The following is a 19,971-nucleotide window of genomic DNA, read 5'->3' on the forward strand; positions in this document are numbered from 1 at the left end:
TTCTTGATTTTTCAACAATACTGAAAGCTAAAAGACAGTAAAGTTTGAACCTAGAATTCTGTCTGTCCAAATTATCAATCAAATGTGAGAGAGGAACATAGACATTTCCAGACATGCAATATCAAAAATAAGGTTTCAAAAAATGGACTTTTCATGACTTCTCAGTAACCTTCCAGATGATATGTTCCATCAACACGTGGGAGTAAATGAAGAAAGAGGAAAACACGGGATTCAGGTGATAGGGGATGTAAAACACGGCACAGGTTAAAGTGATTCCCAGGATAATGGTAAAGGGATGGATCCATTCCCTGGATGACAGCTGGGCAACAATCCTGGAGAGCAGTCCACGCAGACAATGGGTATCTCCTAGGGAGGAACAGAACTAAAGGATTAGCCATTGGGTTTGAACATCATGAGAGAAGTTTTCAGTTCGGTTGGAGAGTTTAGGGATGAATTAAAGAAAGGTAATTAGAAAAAAATAGCAAGGCAATTACTAACCCCTGGAAAACAAAAAGTTAGAAAGGAAATGCAATCTGCATACAGTAAGGGATTAACTGCACACAATATTTACATACATGATAATTTAAAAACTTATTTAACTAAAAATTGTGATATCTACTTATATTGAAAAGATGGAGGGAGAGAAGGTATATATGTTTGTCTGTGTGTGTAAGAGAAGAAAAAGAGCTAAACCCATATCCACTGATAGTATCTAAAATAGGAAAATCAAGAAATAGTTATATAAACATGTAATATAGACAGCAAAGTTAAATGCCAAAACCAAGTTAAAAAGTTGAGTGTGGTTTCTTGGGAAATGGAACTTGGATGTAAGGCAGGGAACTGCTCTTTTAAAATTGTAAGCCTTATACAGTTAACTGACTTTTTACACTATGTATATGAATTCTTTAAGTCCATGTATTAGTTTACAAGATACCAGAATGTGATATACAAGAACTGGAAAGGCTTTTTATTTATTTATTTGTATTTGTATTTTTTTTTTTTTGGTTGCATAATCCAGGAATTGAACCCGGGTCTCCTGCATGGAAGGCGGGCATTATAACCACTGAACTACCCATGTACCCCGGAGAGGCTTTTAAAAGGGGGAATTTAATAAGTTAAAAGTTTGCAATTCTAAGCCTATAAAAATGTCCAAACTAAAGCATCTAGGAAAAGATACCTTAATTCAAGGAAGGTTGATGGGTCAGGAACACCTGTCAGCTGGGCAGTCACATGACTGGCATCTGCTGGTCCCTTGTTTCTCAGAGCTGTTGCTTTCAGTCTCTGTTCCTGTGGGCGTTCCTCACTTTGCTTCTCCAGGGCTGGACTTGTGTCTTGGCTTCCATTGGCTCTTTCCAGATTCTGGCTTGTTTAACATCTTGTGGCAACTTCAGCCAGGCTCCAAGCATCTTTGAACAACGATGTCTCTGTTCTTCAAGTGTTGGCATCTGTGTCAGCACTCTCTCTGTTGGCTCTGTCACTTCAGTCAGCCCTGAGTTTCTGACTCTCTCCAAAATATTTCCTCTTTTAAAGGATTCCAGTAAACTAATCAAGAGCCTCCTGGAGTGGGTGGAGACACATCTCCATCTAATCAAAGGTCACACCCACAATTGGGTACATCACAACTCCCTGGAGATAATCTAATCAAAAGTTTCTGGCCTATGGTGCTGAATTAGGATGAAAAGAAATAGCTGCTCCCACAAGATTGGATCAGGATTAAAAATCCCATAAACTTGCACAGTCCATTTTTTAAAAAAGAGTTGATCATTGGAAACCAGGAGTTCAATTTTGTTCCTATTACTTTACGGTGCCTGCCTTCAAAGCTGGATTAAGATTTTTGAAGACCCTTATTATTGAACAGATTAAGTAAATCCAAATATATAAATTAAAATAAAAACAATGGTAGCTTATAAAACAAAAAGTTGCGTGTACACTTAAGTTAAAATGGTTCTTTCAAGATTGATTATAAAATTCTGAATAAGTTCAGCAAAGCTGTATGTTTTCAGTGTTGGTTGCCTATGCTCTGCTGGTGTCATGGCATCTGCTGGGGCTCTTTATAGGACATTTCCATGCTGACTTCAGGTAAACTGCTCAAGTGCTTGCTGCCTAAAGCTGTAGTGATAGGAAGCCCCTTAACCTTTCCACTTCTTCCTATAACCATGGTGACCTCCTGTGACCTCTTAGGCTACCAGGGCAGCAGAGCCAAACTCATGATGCTACTCAAGTGGAAGAGATCCTCTGATTATGGCTACAGACACTGAGATGATGGGAGAGCTTTTGAAATACCTGTCTGAGAAGGGAATTTGCAGTAGAACCCTCATTGCAAAGGAAAACATTATTGCTTTCAAGGCTCCAAACACTTCCATATCATTTCATAGGAGCCATGAAGACAATTTCCTCACATAGGGTCTTAGATTGCTCAGGTAGCTGGTATCTGTACTTTAACTTCCTTTTTGAAGATTAGATAGATACAAGAATAGAGCTTATTAATCATTGTGATTGTTAATATATGTAAGAATATTAACAGAATCCAAGGGAGAATTTAAACTTAAATATGCCAGACTATAAGACTTGTCTCTTAAAAATGAAACCTCTGTAAACAGAACTAGGTTTTTCTTATATTCAGTATTAGCCTCTGCATTTTGGCAATGTCAGTTGCTTGTTGAGTATGTTATAATGTTAAATGTCTTCCACAAATGTCTTCAAGAGCACTCAACAAGAGGAAAGAGAAACAGAGATGTGTGTGTCCTTCCTGGTGATTTGGACCAAGCAAGTTTTAACTTTGTAGCCCTGAAAATGTGTTCAGTAGTCTGCCCTAACCTCTGACCCCAGATTTTATCTCATTTCTATTTAAAACAGAGACAGTGATGTTTTCCCTTAGACCATAGAGGAGTAGAGAGGATGAATGAGTTAGGATCTGTGGAGTGTTGAGAGATCCTGAATTAGAAGGTGTCCATTTGCATTCCAACCTCAGTATATCAGTCTCATCTGTAGCACTGGTTTTAAACCTTTAGATCAGCATTTTCACACTTAAGATCAGTATTCTCACACTTGGAGGCTTATTAAAATGTACATTGCGGGGTCCCATTCCTACACAGTCTGATTCAGAAGGTCTTGGGAGCTTTCTAACAAGTTCTCAAGTGATGCTGATGCTACTGGTCTGGACCAAACTTGGAAACCATGGTTTTAAAGTCTTTAAGCCCTGAAATCGTTATCCTGCCCACATACCCCAATATGTAATTCACACAAATCAGCACTAAACTATAAAATAAAAAATTTATTTCTCAATATTATATCAAACTTGCCTATAAGCTAGAATAGAAATAGCTTCTTTTTGTAGATTTTTTCCCTCTCTTTCTCTCTGTGGTGCTGTCAGCATGTGCTGAGCTACCTGGCACTGTGTTTGGGAGTTATTGTTTCCTTGGAATCAGAATTGTATTTCTGTCTTATCTTTAGCTTTTGCATCAGACATTTAAGGAGGTGTGGTGAGTTTGAGAAACTGTATATGCAGTCAGATGTTGAGGTACATTTAGAAGATAGGCCCAGACAACAGTAAAGGTGGGGACCTAGAAAAAACAATGCTAAACTTGTAACAATGCCAGAGAACACCCATTAGGTGCTTTTTCATATATGGAGGAGATATTGTCCCAACCGAGGCACCTCATCTCCAAAGTCCTAAATTCCCCTGAAATTTCCATTGGGATACAAGAAGCAAAACCAGTCATGAATAAGATGCTGAGTGATCCCAGGCAAATTAGGAGAGGGAAGGAGGGGAGAAGTTAGAGAAGGAGCAGACACGGCTGGAAATGAGGGCGCAGGGAAGGCTAAAAATGTAGACAGCGGCCATTTCACCAAGGGCAGATACTTTAAACACATGAAATTCCCATGATTGAATGGTACATTCACCTTTCCTTTCTCCCCGTCTTCCTTACCCACAAATGTCTATAAAGCAGCCATTATGAGCCAGATGTCACATATACAGTGATGAAGAAGACAAGGTCCCTGACTCAGTGGACTCCCAGTCTAGTCGGGGAAGAAAATTATTACAGGACACTAATGAGTAGCGCTGTGAACCAGCTAAATGGAGGGGAAGCATCTGCCATGGGTTGGGGTGGAAGGAAGGTTTCGCAGAGGAGGGGGAGGTTTGTAATTTCCTCCATCTCACAGCAGGGCAAGGTCTGGTTGTTCACTGTAGCGTTCTCAAAGTCTAATATGTAGCCTGTCGCATATTATTTTCTCAATAACTCTTTGTTGAACGAATCAAAAGATGAGTAGAATTTGCCAAGTGGTCAGGAAGAGGGGCTCTTCAGAAAGGATAAAGCAGTGTGAACGCTCAGAAGTAGGAAACAGCTGGGTATATTCATGGAACTATCAAGAAGTTTGATGTTATAGCAGGAAACTATAACACAATAGCCAAAAGGTGGAAACAACCCAAATGTCCATCAACAGATAAATGGATAAACAAAATGTGGCATGTTCACCCAATGGAATATTATTTGGCCATGAGAAAGAATGAAGTTCTGAGCCATGCTGCAAGGTGGATGAACCTTAAAAACATTGTGCTCAGTGAAATAAGCCACACACTTAAGGACGAATATTGTATGATATTACTTGTAAGATATGTCTAGAAATAGTAAATCTGCAGAGGTGAAAATGAGATGAGAGATTACCAGGGGATGCAGTAAGGGAGGGGAAGGTGGGGGAGAAGGGAGAGTGTGCACTTGGTGAATATGGAGTGGGTGTAAACAAAATTCATTTTTTAAAAATATACCACACTGTTTTGACATAGAGAGTCAAAGCGCATGAGAGAACTTTCTGGAGTGATATGTGTTCTTTATCTTGTTTTGTGTGGTGAATAGATGGGTTACACAATGGTAAAATCTCATTGAACAATTAAGATCTGTGCATTTCATGTATTTAAAATTATACGTCATTATAAAAGAAGAGACTGGAAGGGGGAAAATGAGCCAATGATGGATTTTGTGGGGGCTTCCCAGCATGAAATTTACCTCGTATAATTCATGTGCAATAACCATAACAGAACTCCCCTACCGCTGACTGGCTCAGAAATGGACATTCTTTGGACCAACAAGTGGCAAGGAGGTATTCTGGCTCCTTGAAAGAAAAGTGATTCCCTTAGCCCCCATTGGACGTGGTCATGAAGCATTCTTCTCCAGTTTGCTGGCAGTCCTTGTATGTTCATGAGGACAACCAATCCTAAGCCTGAATGTGATACCAATGCTGTGGACAGCAGAGCAAAGAATAAGAGTAAGAGAATAAGAAAGAACATGTCCTTGAAGACATCGTTGAGCCTGTGAATCAACCAATCTTGCAGTCTACTTATTGGAATTTTCATTATGGCTCAATAAATTTCATTTTTTACCTGAAAAAAAAAGTTTGGTGTTGCTAGAGTGTAAGGTTTGAAGAAGGAGAGGGCAAACCTGAGTAGGGTCAGGGACATGGAGAATCTCATGTGCCAGGTTAAGGAATGTGAACTTTATCCTGTGGGTTAGAACCACTGGTTTCTAAGCCCAATCAGAAAGATGACCTTTCACAAGCAATGAGGAGGGTGCTTAGGAAGGGGTGATTTGAGATGGAGCACTGGTTATGGGCTATCATTTTGCAAACAGGAGGTGGTGTAACTATAGTAGCTGTTCAGGTCCATCACTACCCAGGAAGAAGGTCAGAATGTCACTTTCTAATTGCATTTTCATTGACCTTCTTGGAAAGGAAAATGCCGTCTTCATATTTTTGAGTAACCAGATTAGGAACCAGGGAAACGTATGAAGTTTAACACTCATTAATGTTTGGGAAATTTTCTGTACTCCTAGAGGGAAGTCATTAGCAGAATGATACAAATCCTTGAATGATTTATAGGAAGGCTTTGCAGATCTAGACTGGTTGTTGTCACAGAATAATTCAAATGTCAAATGATATGAAACGTCTCTGCCCGTTAAGATTCTTTTAGTGCACTGATAGGTCTGATCAGCTTAGCTTTTGAAAATTATAAGTCCTCAGTTCTTCCTTTGAGCCCTAATAATGACTATTTAATCTCAACTAAACAGTATGACTGATATAGACCAGAGAAGGCATCAGGGCTTCTGAATCCCTTAAAAACGTCCTTCATTTAAAATCTTCAAACTCTAAGACATCCAGTGTGGAAATGACTGAGAACCACTTAACCTTGTGCTACTGTGCTTTTCACTTTGACAGAAAAGAATTTCTCATAATAATTTGAACAGCTTCAAAATAATGTTTTAAATTGAAACTGTTATCATTTGGAGAAGAGGAGAGACGTTTTGGTTTAGGTCATTTTAACGTGGACGTGCGATATCTGTTTGCTACTGTTTCTTCTATTTACAGCTCATAGTAATTTGATAGTGTCTGTAAGTTTTCTGAACCTCGAAAGGATGCAACAGATTCAGAATTAGTGGCTATTTACAGAGAATCTGCCATGTATCTGCTACTGCACCAGGACCCTTCGTTTGGCAGATTAAAATATAAAAATATTAATCATCCTTAGTAGTATACTCTTAGCAAAGAGCATTCTATTTATTCCTGTTACCTAGGGGAGGAAAAAACTCCAGTAATCAAGTTTGCCTAGCTACAAGAAAAACTCAGCAATCATGCATTCATCCACGCGTATGTTCTGGTTTACTCAAAGTTGAAACACTTCGTAGAAGGAATGTGGCATTTGGTCCTGGGATGAGCGTGATGTATTCAATCTGGTTTTTGCCCTTGAGTGATTATGATTTCAGAGGGGAATGAAGGCAAGAGCCTAAAAGAACTGTAAACAAAAGAGTAAGAGCTGTGAAGATTCAGAAAAGGAAGAGATTGCTTTTAACTGGGGGGATAGAGTGCCAAGGAGAAGGTGGCATCTGAGGACATTCCTACTACAAGGATAGGTTTGGCCATGAGGTGAGGAGGAGGAAGGGACAGCAGGAGGGAGAACATAGAGGCGGGGCAGGCAGGGGCTGGCAGGCTCTGCTCACCAGCAGTGAGTGGTTCTACCTGGTGTCATTTGCCCGAATCATCGCACTTGTGAATATTGCTTGAACTATCTTAATAGTTAATTTTTTATTAATTTTTTAACCAGCAGCCATTTATTAATAATAAATACCTATATTTTATTATTAATAACTACTTATTAATAATAAAAATAATTTTATTAACTACTAAAAATTATTTTTTCCTAAGCAAATAAGCTTTTTTTCCTTATAAAAGACACTTACTGAATTCCTTAATGTTCAATAGCCTTTTGTATGGAGGGAAATATTCACTACCACTTGCACTTTGTTCAATGTATGATGCTAAATTATTCAGCACAAATTTTTCTGAACACTTAAATATTACTTACTAAGAACTATGTCAACTTAAAATTATGAAGCTTCTTATGTTGGATGAAGTCAAGTTTTCTTAAGCGTTTCAGCAACGTCAAGAGTTCAATATGTTAAATTCTCTTAAGAGATTGGAATCTCTTTAAAACGGATAATGCACACCAAAATGGCACAGCAATTGCAATTGCAAAATATGGCACTTACCCTTAAACTACTTCACCAATATACAGTAGCTTGACTCACCTCTCCATAATTTTTCTACTTCTTGTATACCTTCTTTGGCTTACAGTCCATCTTACCCAACCCCAAAGCAAAGAGGGCTGTCTCAGGTCAGCCAGAGTTACAGTTTGGAGACATCAGCCAGTGACTTCTTGGTCAGACTCTGGGACTGAAGTAAGACTGCCAAGTTTGTTGACCCTGGACTGACTTCTCCTGCTGGTATGTCCTCTGTGTTCATGGTATTGCTGCCACATCAGTGGGTCTTTCCAAGTTTACGCCTTTTCTGGGACCTGGGTACCTCCCGTTAGGTCCCCATGTATTTTAATCTTTCATGATAGGATACTCCACCTCAGACTTTGCTTTAGTTACTTCGTTAGGCCTTATTAGCACCTAGTTATAATTAATGGAGCTGTCCAGAAGCTTCATGTCTCAGGAATTGAGGGATATTTGCATATTGTTATTCATCTAACTAATCTGCCACCTTGTATCACACTATCACACTATCAGATCCTCTTTCTATTTGGTTGTTATGATATTGGTATGATTCCTATTGATATATTTTTATCCTCTCTAGAAGTATTTAGGTTACTCACAGATCCCTGTATCTATACTTTCTACTTATTCATATAGAGAAACATTTATATCTATGCTGTATAAATAGATGAATACTTACCTGAAAAAAAACCAGAACAATCAGATATGTCAACATGCTCTACTTAATAATGAAAAATTAATCATGTCCTAAAATAGTCAGTTATATTGAATTAAAATTAATTTTACATCCTCTGTATGAACTTGCATCTTTTTATTTTTCATATGGACTCTTAGCTTTTGTAAACTCAATTTATTCCAACTGGCTATAATTATTATGCTTTTGAATGTTCAAACTTCCACAGTAGAAGCCCCACTAAAGAGGCTTTGTTCTCTGAGCACCACTCCAGATATTTCAAAAATCATCTGTTTTTTGGCAATAAGAGGTTCCAAGCCATTTTGTTATTTCTCTTCTTAAGGGGTGAAATCCTGGCTCCTTTTCATGGAGCAGAGAATTGGAGACCAGAATCTGGGGGCTGGATCCTTGTCAGGTTTTCTCACTGAGCACTAATGTTGAGCAGGCTGATGCTGCATCTGGAGAGAGTGACCATACAGGACATGTGGTGACTCAGCTGAAAGCTAAAGGGGGTGCCCTTAAAAATTACTCTAGAACAACCAATGTAAAGCAGGACTGGCAAGGGCAAGGCAGGATCTCTGATTATCTGAAATCAGGGTAACTAGGGGCAGAGCTAGTAAATATTCTCCTTTTTTAAGATCATGAGTTTACACTGGCATTTCCAATTTGATTTGTAAATCCTGCTTAAAATGTTTTATATTATAAAATTATTTTATTTTCACTACAATAGAACTACTTAGATCACTTAACTTATTCTTTATTTTTCTTTTGTTATTTTTATATAATCATTCACTAGTTTTGTGTGGTCAATTTATTCACTGGCCTTCTGTGGTAAAGGAAAAAAAAGTTGGGGTTCTGTTAGATAGAACTTTAAGCCATCCTAATAACCGTGGATATATGCAGGCCAATAATGTGAATTATTCAGTCTGAAATAAACTTGTTTTCCCCAAGATTTTTATTCCATTATTTTTTAATGGCTGCATTGGTTTATTATGCTATATCCATTCTACAATTCAACCAACCCCCATTAATGAACAATTCACTTTATTTCCAGCTTTTTGCCACCACCACCAACTCTACAATACTCATCCTTGAGCATTTATCCGTATAAATTAGGGATTCTTTTCCATGATGTAGAATCCCAGAGGAGAGTAGAAGAGTTTATGAAATTTTAACTATTAGTAGATTCTTCCAGATTGCTTTCCAAATGGATTATAACCATTCACATTTTCACCCATAATGGGTGTGAATCAGCCCAAACACCCTTCCAAACACAACCACACACAGTCTCCCAAGGAGGTTGTGTTACCATTCTTTTGATTTTGCTAAAATGAGTTTAAAATGATATCTCATTATTTCTTAATTTGCATTTCTCTAGCTTCCAAAGAGATTGAGTCCCTTTTCATATATTCGTTGGCCATCTACCTTAGCTTTTTATTGAAATGCCTGCTTTTCTAATTTTCCCATTTAAAACATTGTACTATCTTCTGTTTTAGCTTGCTGAGGCCTGCCAGAATGCAATATAGCAGAAACAGAACACCTTTTTTTAAAAAAGGGAAGTTATTAAGTTGCAAGTTTATACTTCTAAGGCCATGAGAAAGTTCAAATTAAGGCAAGGCTATAAAAATGTCCAAACTAAGGCATACAGGTAAAGATATCTTAGCTCAAGAAGGCTGATGATAGGCAGGGTTGTCTCTCAGCTGGAAAGGCACATGGTGATGTCTGTTTGCTATCTTTCCAGGCTTCTTCAAGTGCTTCCTTGGGGGCATTTTCTTTATGCATCTCCAAATGTCTCTGGCTGTGTGGGCTCTCTCGGCACTTTCCAAAATGGTTCCCTCTTAAAGTGCTCCAGAAAGCAACCCCACCTTGAATGGATGGAGTTACTTCTCCATGGAAATCATCTAATCAAAAGTTACCACCCACAATTGGGTGGGTCACATCTCCACAGAAATTATAAAAAAAATCCCACCCAGCATTATTGAATGGGGATTAAAGAACTTGGCTCTTCTGGGGTACACAACAGATTCAAGCCAGCACATCTTCTTTGATCTAAATTTGTATGTGCTCATTTTTTGAAGATATTATGCCTTTTTCTATCATAATATTGCTATGTTTTCATATGTGTTACCTATTTTATGTCCGTTGAGTTTTTTTGTTGTTATTGTTTGGTTTTTTGTTTTGGTTTGTTTTGCCAGGGAAATTTTCAGTGTTTTTATACAGGCAAATATGACTCTTAACATCTATAGATTCTAGGTTTCCTGTTTTTCTTTTTCCCGGTGACATTTTTCCTTGCTTTTATATTTTTTTCTTTTTTCTACTTTGGAAATGAGCTCTTGGTTATGAAATATCAAACCATACTCAAAAGATGTAGAAAACATCAGCCATTGGCACAGCATGGAGAAGCCCAAAAGAAAGGACAGATAATAGCAGCAGGTGGCAAGAAATGGAAAGTGATTGAAGAAGTGGTTACAAATGTTCACAAGCAGCTAAAAGTATCCAACAGGATGTGCCCTAATGTTAGCATAGGTTAGAGTAGTCACTATCTTCGTGGGAAGTCTCAGTGTGTTTGGGTTCAGATTCTACATATCAATAGAGTTTCTTCCAATTAAGAGTTCTTGGCTTGCACTGATCTGTTTTTTTAAAGAGAGTTTTATAGAAAGACTTCTAAATTTACCTCTAGAATTATAGTCTTGTTTTTTCACACTTGAGTTTTTATCCCGGTAGAATGTATCCTTTTCCATTTAATTTCAATGCTTCTTTTGTCAGATCACAAACTCTCAGATAGTGAGCTCTTTTGATTCTAGCTGTAGCTGATCTAGCTTCTTAGTGGTACCAACACCAGAAAGTCCTAATTATACTGCCTTTGGGGTAGAGATGTCTGATAATACAAATGCCTTTCTTTTTTTCAAAATTTTCTTATTCCCTGACATTTATTTTGTTGTATGAATTTTAAGATCATTTTATCCATTTCCAAGGGACTCCTATTTTTTCTATTACTGAGTTCTAAAAATATAATGTAACGACACGTCTCCTCTATAGAGACCATGCAATGAATACATAATGCTTTTAGATTGAAGGCAGAAATATTCTTTGAGTGTTTGTTTCTTATCTTGACTCTCCATAAAAGTTTGGTGTATATACTGTTTATATATGGCTATGTAACAAAATAACAAAAAACATTGATAGAAAACAATAATAATCATTAATTATCTCTCATGGTTTCTGCGGGTCATGAGTTCAGGAATGGCTTGGCTGGGTGATTCTGACTCAGGATTGTTCATGAAGTTGCAGGAGATGTCAGCTAGGGTTCCAACCACCTGAAGACTTGACTGAGGCTGAGGGATGCATTTCCAAGGTGATTCACTGGCACAGTTGTCAAGTTCATAAAGGGCCTCAGTCCCTCTCCACGTGGGCCTCTCCATAATGTGCTTGAGCATCCTTAGGGCATGGCTGCTGCTTTCCCCCAGAGCAAAGATTCCAGAGACCAAGGCAGAAGTTTCGGTGCCTTTTATGACCTAGTCCCAGGAGTTACTATCACTTCTGTAGTACCTTGTTGGCTACACAGGTCCAGCCCTGATTTACAACGGCCAAATACCAGGAAATGAGGATCATTGAGGACTCTTTTAGGAAGCAGACTCCCATGGTACATAACTCATTGACAGTGCCTCTGAGAGGGCCAGTCTCATGTTGTCAAGTTCTGTGGTTGTATCTCTCAGCACTCTTAGGGGCAAACCACAGAGAGTGACACTTTGCTTTCTTGTTTTGGCTCCCAATTTAGGAAGAAAAATTTATTTTAGGTTGTAATCTAGGCCTGGAAACTAGGTTTATAGGCTAGGCAACCAGGAACGGTATTCTAAATCTGGCCTTCTAAGCACTGACAACGTAGACTTTGTATTGTGCTTTATTGACACACTAATTTTGGACACTGGGCATGATTGCAAGCCTGGCTGCCATGGCCATCACAGGAACATGGCGGTGGTCACCACTCTTGCCCCATCCCTGCCTGGATGTACTCCATGTGTTGCCCTCTCCTTCTTATTACTTACTTCTGATATAAAGTATGGGGAGGGAACATCTCATTGGCAGAGGCTGAGTCAGGTGTCTACATCCTAATAACAAGAGCGGCTGAGGAAGTGACTGTCTTGTATTGTACCATTTTGAGTGGAAGCTAGGCTTTGTCTCACAAAGTGGAAGATTCCTCTAAGAAGAGAAGGGAGAATACAACACCAAAAATAATAACAAATATCTACTATAGTAAAGAAGTTTCTTTTTATAAAGATAGAACTTAAAAATGCCTAGAGGAATGGAAGGAGAGATGACCCTTACACTATCTTCTAGAAACATCTCTTTTGGTTGGGTTTTTCACAGAAACTAAGGAGTAGTAAATTCAAGGGACAGGTGACCCTAATTATTCACATCTTATTTGTGAATTATCCTACTCACTACAATTTATTTCTAACCCCCACATCAATACTCATGATACTTGTAGGGTCAGTTGTGGATGTGGGCACAGCAGCAAAAAATCGGAGCCACTTGATGTGCACATCATTCAATGAAAATGCTGTGGCCAAAGGCACACAGGACCCTAAACCCTGTATTTCTTCTTCGAGCAAACTGTCAATATTCACTAATTTGTTGTTTATGGTGACTTTATAGGACAGAACTCCCACAGACAATGAGAATCGAATTATTTTTTAATTTACCTTCTGTGCTGCTGACTGTAGAGGGAGCTATGTGCTTTGGGCAGCAATTGTCAGGATTGACACTCTGCCATAAAAGGTGATAGATATCCTGTCCTGTGTTCTCACCGGAGTGGAGGCCCATGCCAGTACCACTGGTGGTGGATGCAGGACCTAAAAACTTGGTCCCAAATCTGCCTAGATGAGTACTCAGCTGAAACTCCAGAATTTACAACCTTCAGCTTATCAGAGATGGCAGGAACACAGATCCCTGTCATCCGTCTCAGCCCCAGGAGCAGTACAGCGGTAATCCTGGATATGTCTTCTTGCCAACAGCACACATGACCTTGGGGTGACTACCTGGGCAAGGTGGCTGAGAACAGGCCCCAAGTAAATGAAACAAATTCACCTGGCCATTTGAACTATAGATTCTGCCTGTTCTAGAAGGAATAATATTGAGCTGATTTTTCTGGCTAAAGGTACCAGACCAATTGCTTTTTGAGGCCACTTCTGGTTGGGCCAGTGAAGCTGTGACACCAGCAAGAGAGGGTAATCATCTGCCTATTTATTAAGGCAGAGGGATTTTTATCCAGTTTGTTTAAAAGTAGCATTGGTTATTTACATGAAAAGTTCTGAGTGGGACTTCATTCACCTGCAAATTACTTAATTGTCAAATGTTTATTGGGCATTTCATATTACAGAACCATGGTAGATGATACAAAGAAATATCAGATGTGGTTAATGCTTCAAGAAACTTCTGTGTTGCTTGGAGACCTCTTTAGACAAAATGATTAAAACTCCAGGCGGGAAGCAATAAACACCACAGGGCAGGGCAGAACGTATCGGCTAGGCCAGTGGTTCTCAAACCACAGCCCAAATGATGATGTAATTATATCTTTATATCTTAACTGGCATGAGAGATATAATAAAAAATAAATTATACAAAACTATATTTGATTCATATACGTATATTTCGAGATATATATATATATATATACACACACACGCACACATATAACTTGGAAATACCAATGTGTCAATAATGGTGTTCTCTGAATAGTTTTCTCCTTCTATATTTTCTGATTTGTCTGCAATGAACATGAATTTCTGTGGGGTTTTTTTTCCAACTAAAAGAAGAGAGCAGTACTAATGAACTTACCTTAAGTATATTTAGTCAGTCTTGAAGACAGCAATCTGCTGTTACAGAAGAGCAGGTTTTGTTCTTAAACTATGATTTTCCGCATTGGTAGCCTACAATAATTAAACTCCCCAAACATTGGCTACTGTCTCGCAGGGTAAACTAGGGTCTAGCTTCCACAAACCTCTTCTTAACCTGCATCAACATTTAATTGCTATACTGATAGGGGCTGTTCTTAGAGACGACTTCTGGTATATTCAAAAGGAAATGAAAACCCTGAAATTCTGTTCTCTTAATCTTCCATACATTTAGGTTGAACATTTGTGGTGTGAAATAACCATGTAGTAAAAATAGAAAGTTTATTTCCTATCTTCTGATATTTATCATCTCCCCTATGAATAGCAAGTTCACTTTTCAAAGCTGCCCTACTTTTTCCCATTGATTTAGCTTTGGTGGAGATAGTGGAGGTATCATGTGCTTATTGAGAAGTTGTCCTGTGCAAAGTGCTGTGTTGGAGACCATGGGGATGAGGGAGGCAGTGCAAATTTGCTTTGAGCCTTTACCAACCACAGAGCACCTTCATATATACTACTTCATTTATGCCCTACCAGAGCCCTGGAAAGGACAGGTTTCTTCCCCTTTTTTGTACCCATGAGGAAACTGAGTCACAGAACTTTGCAATTTAGCAAACATCACAGAGTCAGGACTCAAACTCAAGACCTATAAGCATGGTCCATGTACTCATCCTAATATACCCCAGCTCCCATCCAGTTGGAATGCATTTAAAAATTGTTCTCTTCTGGACTATCCCCTTGCTTCCCCCACCCCTCCTCCCCATTTGAATTTTTCCTCCAGCCTCCTGATGGGGTTTGGTTGTGATAAAGTGGTAGCTACAAGGTTGGCAACAGCTCTCTGAGGTGGTAGCTTCTGCCCTCTGACAATAAAAACAATCCTCTGAAGGATCTAGAATGAAGGCATAGTAGGAATGGTCACATCTGTCATTTCTATTATTGTTCTCATCAAATACTCCACTTGTTTCAAATTGTCCCAAGACAACCATGAGCATGTGCCCCAACTCCATTAGCTATGTGTTACAGGTTGGGTTCTCCAGGAAGCCACCTTTGACACAGAGCCTAGTGGGATATATGTTTATTGGGGGATGTCCTTGGGATCGAAACCTGTGAATGGGAGGGGAAGGAAGCAGAAAAAGACAGGAGAATTGATCAGCAATGCAAAACTGAGAAGACCTTGGCTGAACTCACAGGGAGCTCTAGACCCATCAGAGTTGTCTCTTAGGCCAAAAAGGCCTGGCTTTATACTTAATCAGTCATTAAATGTGGGCCACCCTGGGAAGGACATGACCTTGAACAGGGCAGCTTTCAGCAACTGAGGCAGTAACTGAGGAGACCAAAGCTGGATGCCATCTGTCCACAGCGCTCACAGCAGCTGGGACAAGAAATCTTTCCTGGAAGGGGCATCTGGGTGGCACATCTCCATCTATGGGATGTTGGGGTAGCATAGTAAAGACAGAGACTATTCTGCTTTGCAGATTCTTGGGCAGTTTTATTGATGTCTTAAGGTCAATTGACATCACAGGAGAAGGTCAAGGAATAAACCTGCACAAAGGTCAGTGGGTCAGTTAAGCCCCTGAGCTAGTGGCATGGCCTTCACAGTGCCCTGCTGATTCACAGCCCCTTTTACAATAGGCAATGGGGCATTCATCTGCAGAAATGAAGAAATGAGATGGCTGATATGAGTCTCCCCAAATTTCAGCCTTTTGGAGGAGACATTTTGTTTCATGATCTCCTGATTTTTCCAAATGCACTGACCAATCAGCCCTTGAAAATTCCTTTTTGAATGCAGCACTTCTGTGGGGCACTCACTTGGGAGTCAGGAAGCCACAGTCCCAGTCCTACTTCTGCCCTTTCTCCTTATAGCTCTGTGACCTTTGGGAAAGTCACACAGCTTCTCTGGGTATGTTTCCACCTCTATAAAATGAGGGAATTGGGCTAGAAGATTTCTGTTTGCCCCCAGCTCAGAATCATAGTGATTTCCACCAACTAGGCCAAGGATCAGCAAACAAAAGCCTGTGGGCCAAACCCTGCCCACTATCTGTGTTCTAGAAATAAAATCTTATTGGGAAACAGACATGTCATCCTTTTACCTATTGTCTATGGCTGGCTCTGTTCTACAGCTGCTGAGCTGAGTAACTGTAACAAAGGCCCTATGGCCTGTAAAGTCTGAAATACTTACTATTTGGCACTTTAAAGAAAAAGTTTGTCAAACCCTGATCTAGACAGGTCTTCTGCTATGGGCCATTTCAATGAAGAGGATGAGAAATCCAGACCACGAGGTCAGGCCTTTGCAATAACTCTGGCAGAGTGATATCTGTCAATTAAATGCTGTTTCCATCACCATTGCCTCTACAACTTTTTCTTTCTTTTTTCTTTTTTGACGAAAACATGAAGTCTTGATTTATTGAATGATTGATCTTTGTGATTGCTGAGGCCACTATGTACAGACGAGAAGAGGAGCTTTATTTCTTGGTCACTTCCTCCTTTGACAGAGTCTTGATAATCTCCTTCTTGGCCTGGAGCGGCTCCTCCTGACACTTGTATGCCTCCTTGGTCTTGGATCTGCAGGTCTCAGATGTGCAGGTCTTGTCTGCCTTCAGCTTGCAGAGTATTCCATGAGAATCTGCTTGTCCTTGAACATGTTCCCTTTCATCTACCTGAATAGGCTGTGATACATGTGGTGATCAATCTTCTTAGATCCATGGTATCTTCTGAGAAGCCATCTCAGAATTCTCATCCTCCTCATCCAGGTTACCTTCTTGGGCATCCGAGCATTGGCAGTACCCTTTCTCTTACCTACGCCCATATGCCTGCACTTCTGGCGGGCAATGGTATTTTTCTGTCATTGAGCCCAAGAATGGGCAACCACTGGCTTGCAGATGACCAGCCCATCTTTGATAAGCTTCCAAATGTGCTGATGGGAGTTGGCATTGGCAATTTCATTGGTCTCATTGAGTCTAACCAAAACTTCTTCTTGCCACAGCAGAGGATGCTAGAGGCAAGCCTCTTCTGAAGTGGGACCATACTCATGGCTGTGATAGCAATGCCAAAAGGAAAGAACCTCTTGATATTTCTTAGGAAATGGAAAGAAAGGGGAGGGTTAAAGGAGGTGGGTAGGAAGTTTTCTAACTGAACTGTGCCCCAAGGACAATGTCTGCAAGAATTCCTGAGTAAGCGATGTCCCAGGTGCTTAAGTGAGATCTTGTTTGCCAAAATATCCACCCCTGCAGTCCCTGCATCAGCTCTTTATTAGCCACATGGCAGGATGCTTAGCGGGAAGGGCAGGTACGGGTTTTTGTTTTATGATCAAGGTCATTTGTCTGGTAACTGAAATGAGTTAAGGGAAATTTTGGAAGAAATGCGGGAAGAATCTCTCTCTGATAGTGAAATGTCAGAGTCATCAAGCGATCACTCCTTCAGGGAAAATACCTTGCTGGTGGGAGGCCATAGACGGAGGACAGGTCCTGATAGTATTAGCTTTAGGAGCTATGCTTTACACTCATAGGAAATAGAGCTTCAAAGGAGCTTACTGCCTCTTCATACCATTTTGTTTTCATCTCATTGTCAAAACATCCCCATGGGGTAGTGTTAAGTGTTATGACGCTCATTATCCTAATTTCTCAGGTGGGCAAACAATCCTCAGGATGGTTTTGTCTGATATTATACTGTAGCATTCATTGTTGGGCCCAGCCATTTGCCTCTTAGATTTGGTCCCTTCAATTGATATTTATCTTTGTTACATACAAGTATTGTCTTCCCAAGTGTTTTAGCTTTTAGTCACTAAAACAAATACCATAATGGGGTGGCTTAACAAAAAGAATTTATCGGCTCATGGTGTCAGAGGTTAGAAGGCTTGCTTCCTTCCCCAGTCAGTATCCTCTGGGCGCTGGCAATCCTTCAGGTTCCTTGGCATTTCTGTCACATAGCAACGCACATGGTGGTGTATTCTCCTGTTTCTCTTCCATTTACTTCCAGCTTCTGGCTTCTCTTGCCATGTCCAATTTCCTTTGCTTATAAGAACTTCAGCTATTTTGGATTAAGGCCCACCCTTAATCAGCGTGGGCCACACCTCAACTGATAACATCTTCAAGGGTCCTATTTACAAATGGGCTCACACCCACAGGACCAGGGATTGAGACCTGAACATTACTTTTGTGGGAGACATGATTCAATCCCCAATACCCAGTAAACTCTATATTCCTATAGGTCTGGTGTTATATCAGGGAATGTTAGAGTTAAAGGAAGGCCTTTAGTTTAATGAAACCACTTACATTTACAATGAGGAAACTGAGTTCCAGGGAACTGGCCTGAGAGCCACATAGCTGGTGAGTAGAAGACAGACAATAACTGTGGTTCCTAACTCTAAGGTGAGTAATTTTTCCACAGATTATAACTATGTGAGTTCCCCATTTCTAGCATAGTGTCTTATGTGTGTGCACTCAATAGAACCTCTGGTGATTTTCTATAGAGATATTCTATCTTCCCTAATTGACTATGTGTTCTTTATCGAGTAAAGACCACAGCTGTATTTATATTTCCTTTAATTTTAAACCTCACTTATTAAACATCAGAAATATATGCCTTACCTTAAGAAACTAGAAAAAAAGAAGAACAAATACAATCCAGAGCAAGCAGAAGGAAGGAAATAGGAAAGACTACAGTAGAAATAATAATATCAATGTATCATTTCAATAACATCAATATCAGTGAAACAAAAAACTGGTTCTTTTAAAAGATCACAAAATTGATAAACGTTTAGCTTAGACTGACTATGAAAATAAGAGAGAAGGCTCAAATTATTAAAATCAAGAATGAAAGAGGGTATACTACTACTAACCTTAAAAAAATAAAAAAGATTATAAAGGAAATGCTATGAACAACTATATGCCAACAAATTAGATAATTTAGATGAAATGGACAAACTCCTAGAAAGACAAATTACCAATACTGATTCAAGAAGAAATAGAAAATCTAAATAGGACTATAACAAGTAAAGCAATTAAATTAGTAATTTAAAAACTTCTTTAGAGAAAGCTCAGTCCCAGATGCCTCACTGCTGAATTCTATCAAACATTCAAAGAGGAATTAATACCAATCCTTCACAAACCCTTCCAAACATAGAAGAGAAGCAAACACTGCCCAGCTCATTCTGTGAGGCCAATATTAGCCCTGATACCCAAACCAGACAAAGATATCATAAGAAAAGAAAATTACAGATCAATATCCATTTGAATATAGGTGTAAAAAATTTTTTGCAAAATACTAGAAAACTAAATCTAGTAACATATAAAAAAGGTTATCCACATGTGATGCACTGTGCAGGAATATAAGGGTGGTTCAACATATTAACATCAGTATTAATACCATATTAATACAATGAAAAGAAAAAACCTCACATGATCATCTTAGTAAATGCAGAAAAAGCATTTGAAAAAATCTAATGCTCTTTCATTCATTAGTTAAAAACATTCAACTAGGATTAGGAGGGGACTTCTGTCTCAACCTGATAAAGGGCATCTACTAAAAACCCACAGTTAGCACTATACTTAATGGTGAAAAATGGAATGATTTTCCTTTATGATCAGGAGTGAGACAAGGATAACTTCTCTTCTCTCACCACTTCGATTTAGCATTGTATGGGGTTTCTAGTCATAGCGATAAAGCAAAACAACAAAACAAAACAAAAACTAAGAAATGAAAGGCACCCATATTGAAAAGGAAGAAGTAAAACTATCTTTTTGCAGATGACACAATCTTGTATACAGAAAATCCTAAGGAATTAACAAAAAAAAGCTGTTATGATTAATAAATAAATTCAGCAAGGTTATAGTATACAATTTCAATATAAAAAATGTCAGTT

General features: G+C 39.2%; 1 protein-coding gene and 1 pseudogene across 1 annotated transcript in view; one reads left to right on the forward strand and one right to left on the reverse strand.

Moving 5' to 3' along the window:
* Positions 1-19,971, forward strand: part of NEK11 (NIMA related kinase 11) — a 346,803-nt gene that overhangs the window by 266,144 nt on the left and 60,688 nt on the right. The window lies entirely within an intron of this gene.
* On the reverse strand, positions 16,470-17,141 carry LOC143658058 (large ribosomal subunit protein eL19 pseudogene; annotated as a pseudogene).

The sequence above is a fragment of the Tamandua tetradactyla genome, chromosome 15 (genome assembly GCF_023851605.1).
Source record: "Tamandua tetradactyla isolate mTamTet1 chromosome 15, mTamTet1.pri, whole genome shotgun sequence".
NCBI lineage: Eukaryota > Metazoa > Chordata > Mammalia > Pilosa > Myrmecophagidae > Tamandua > Tamandua tetradactyla.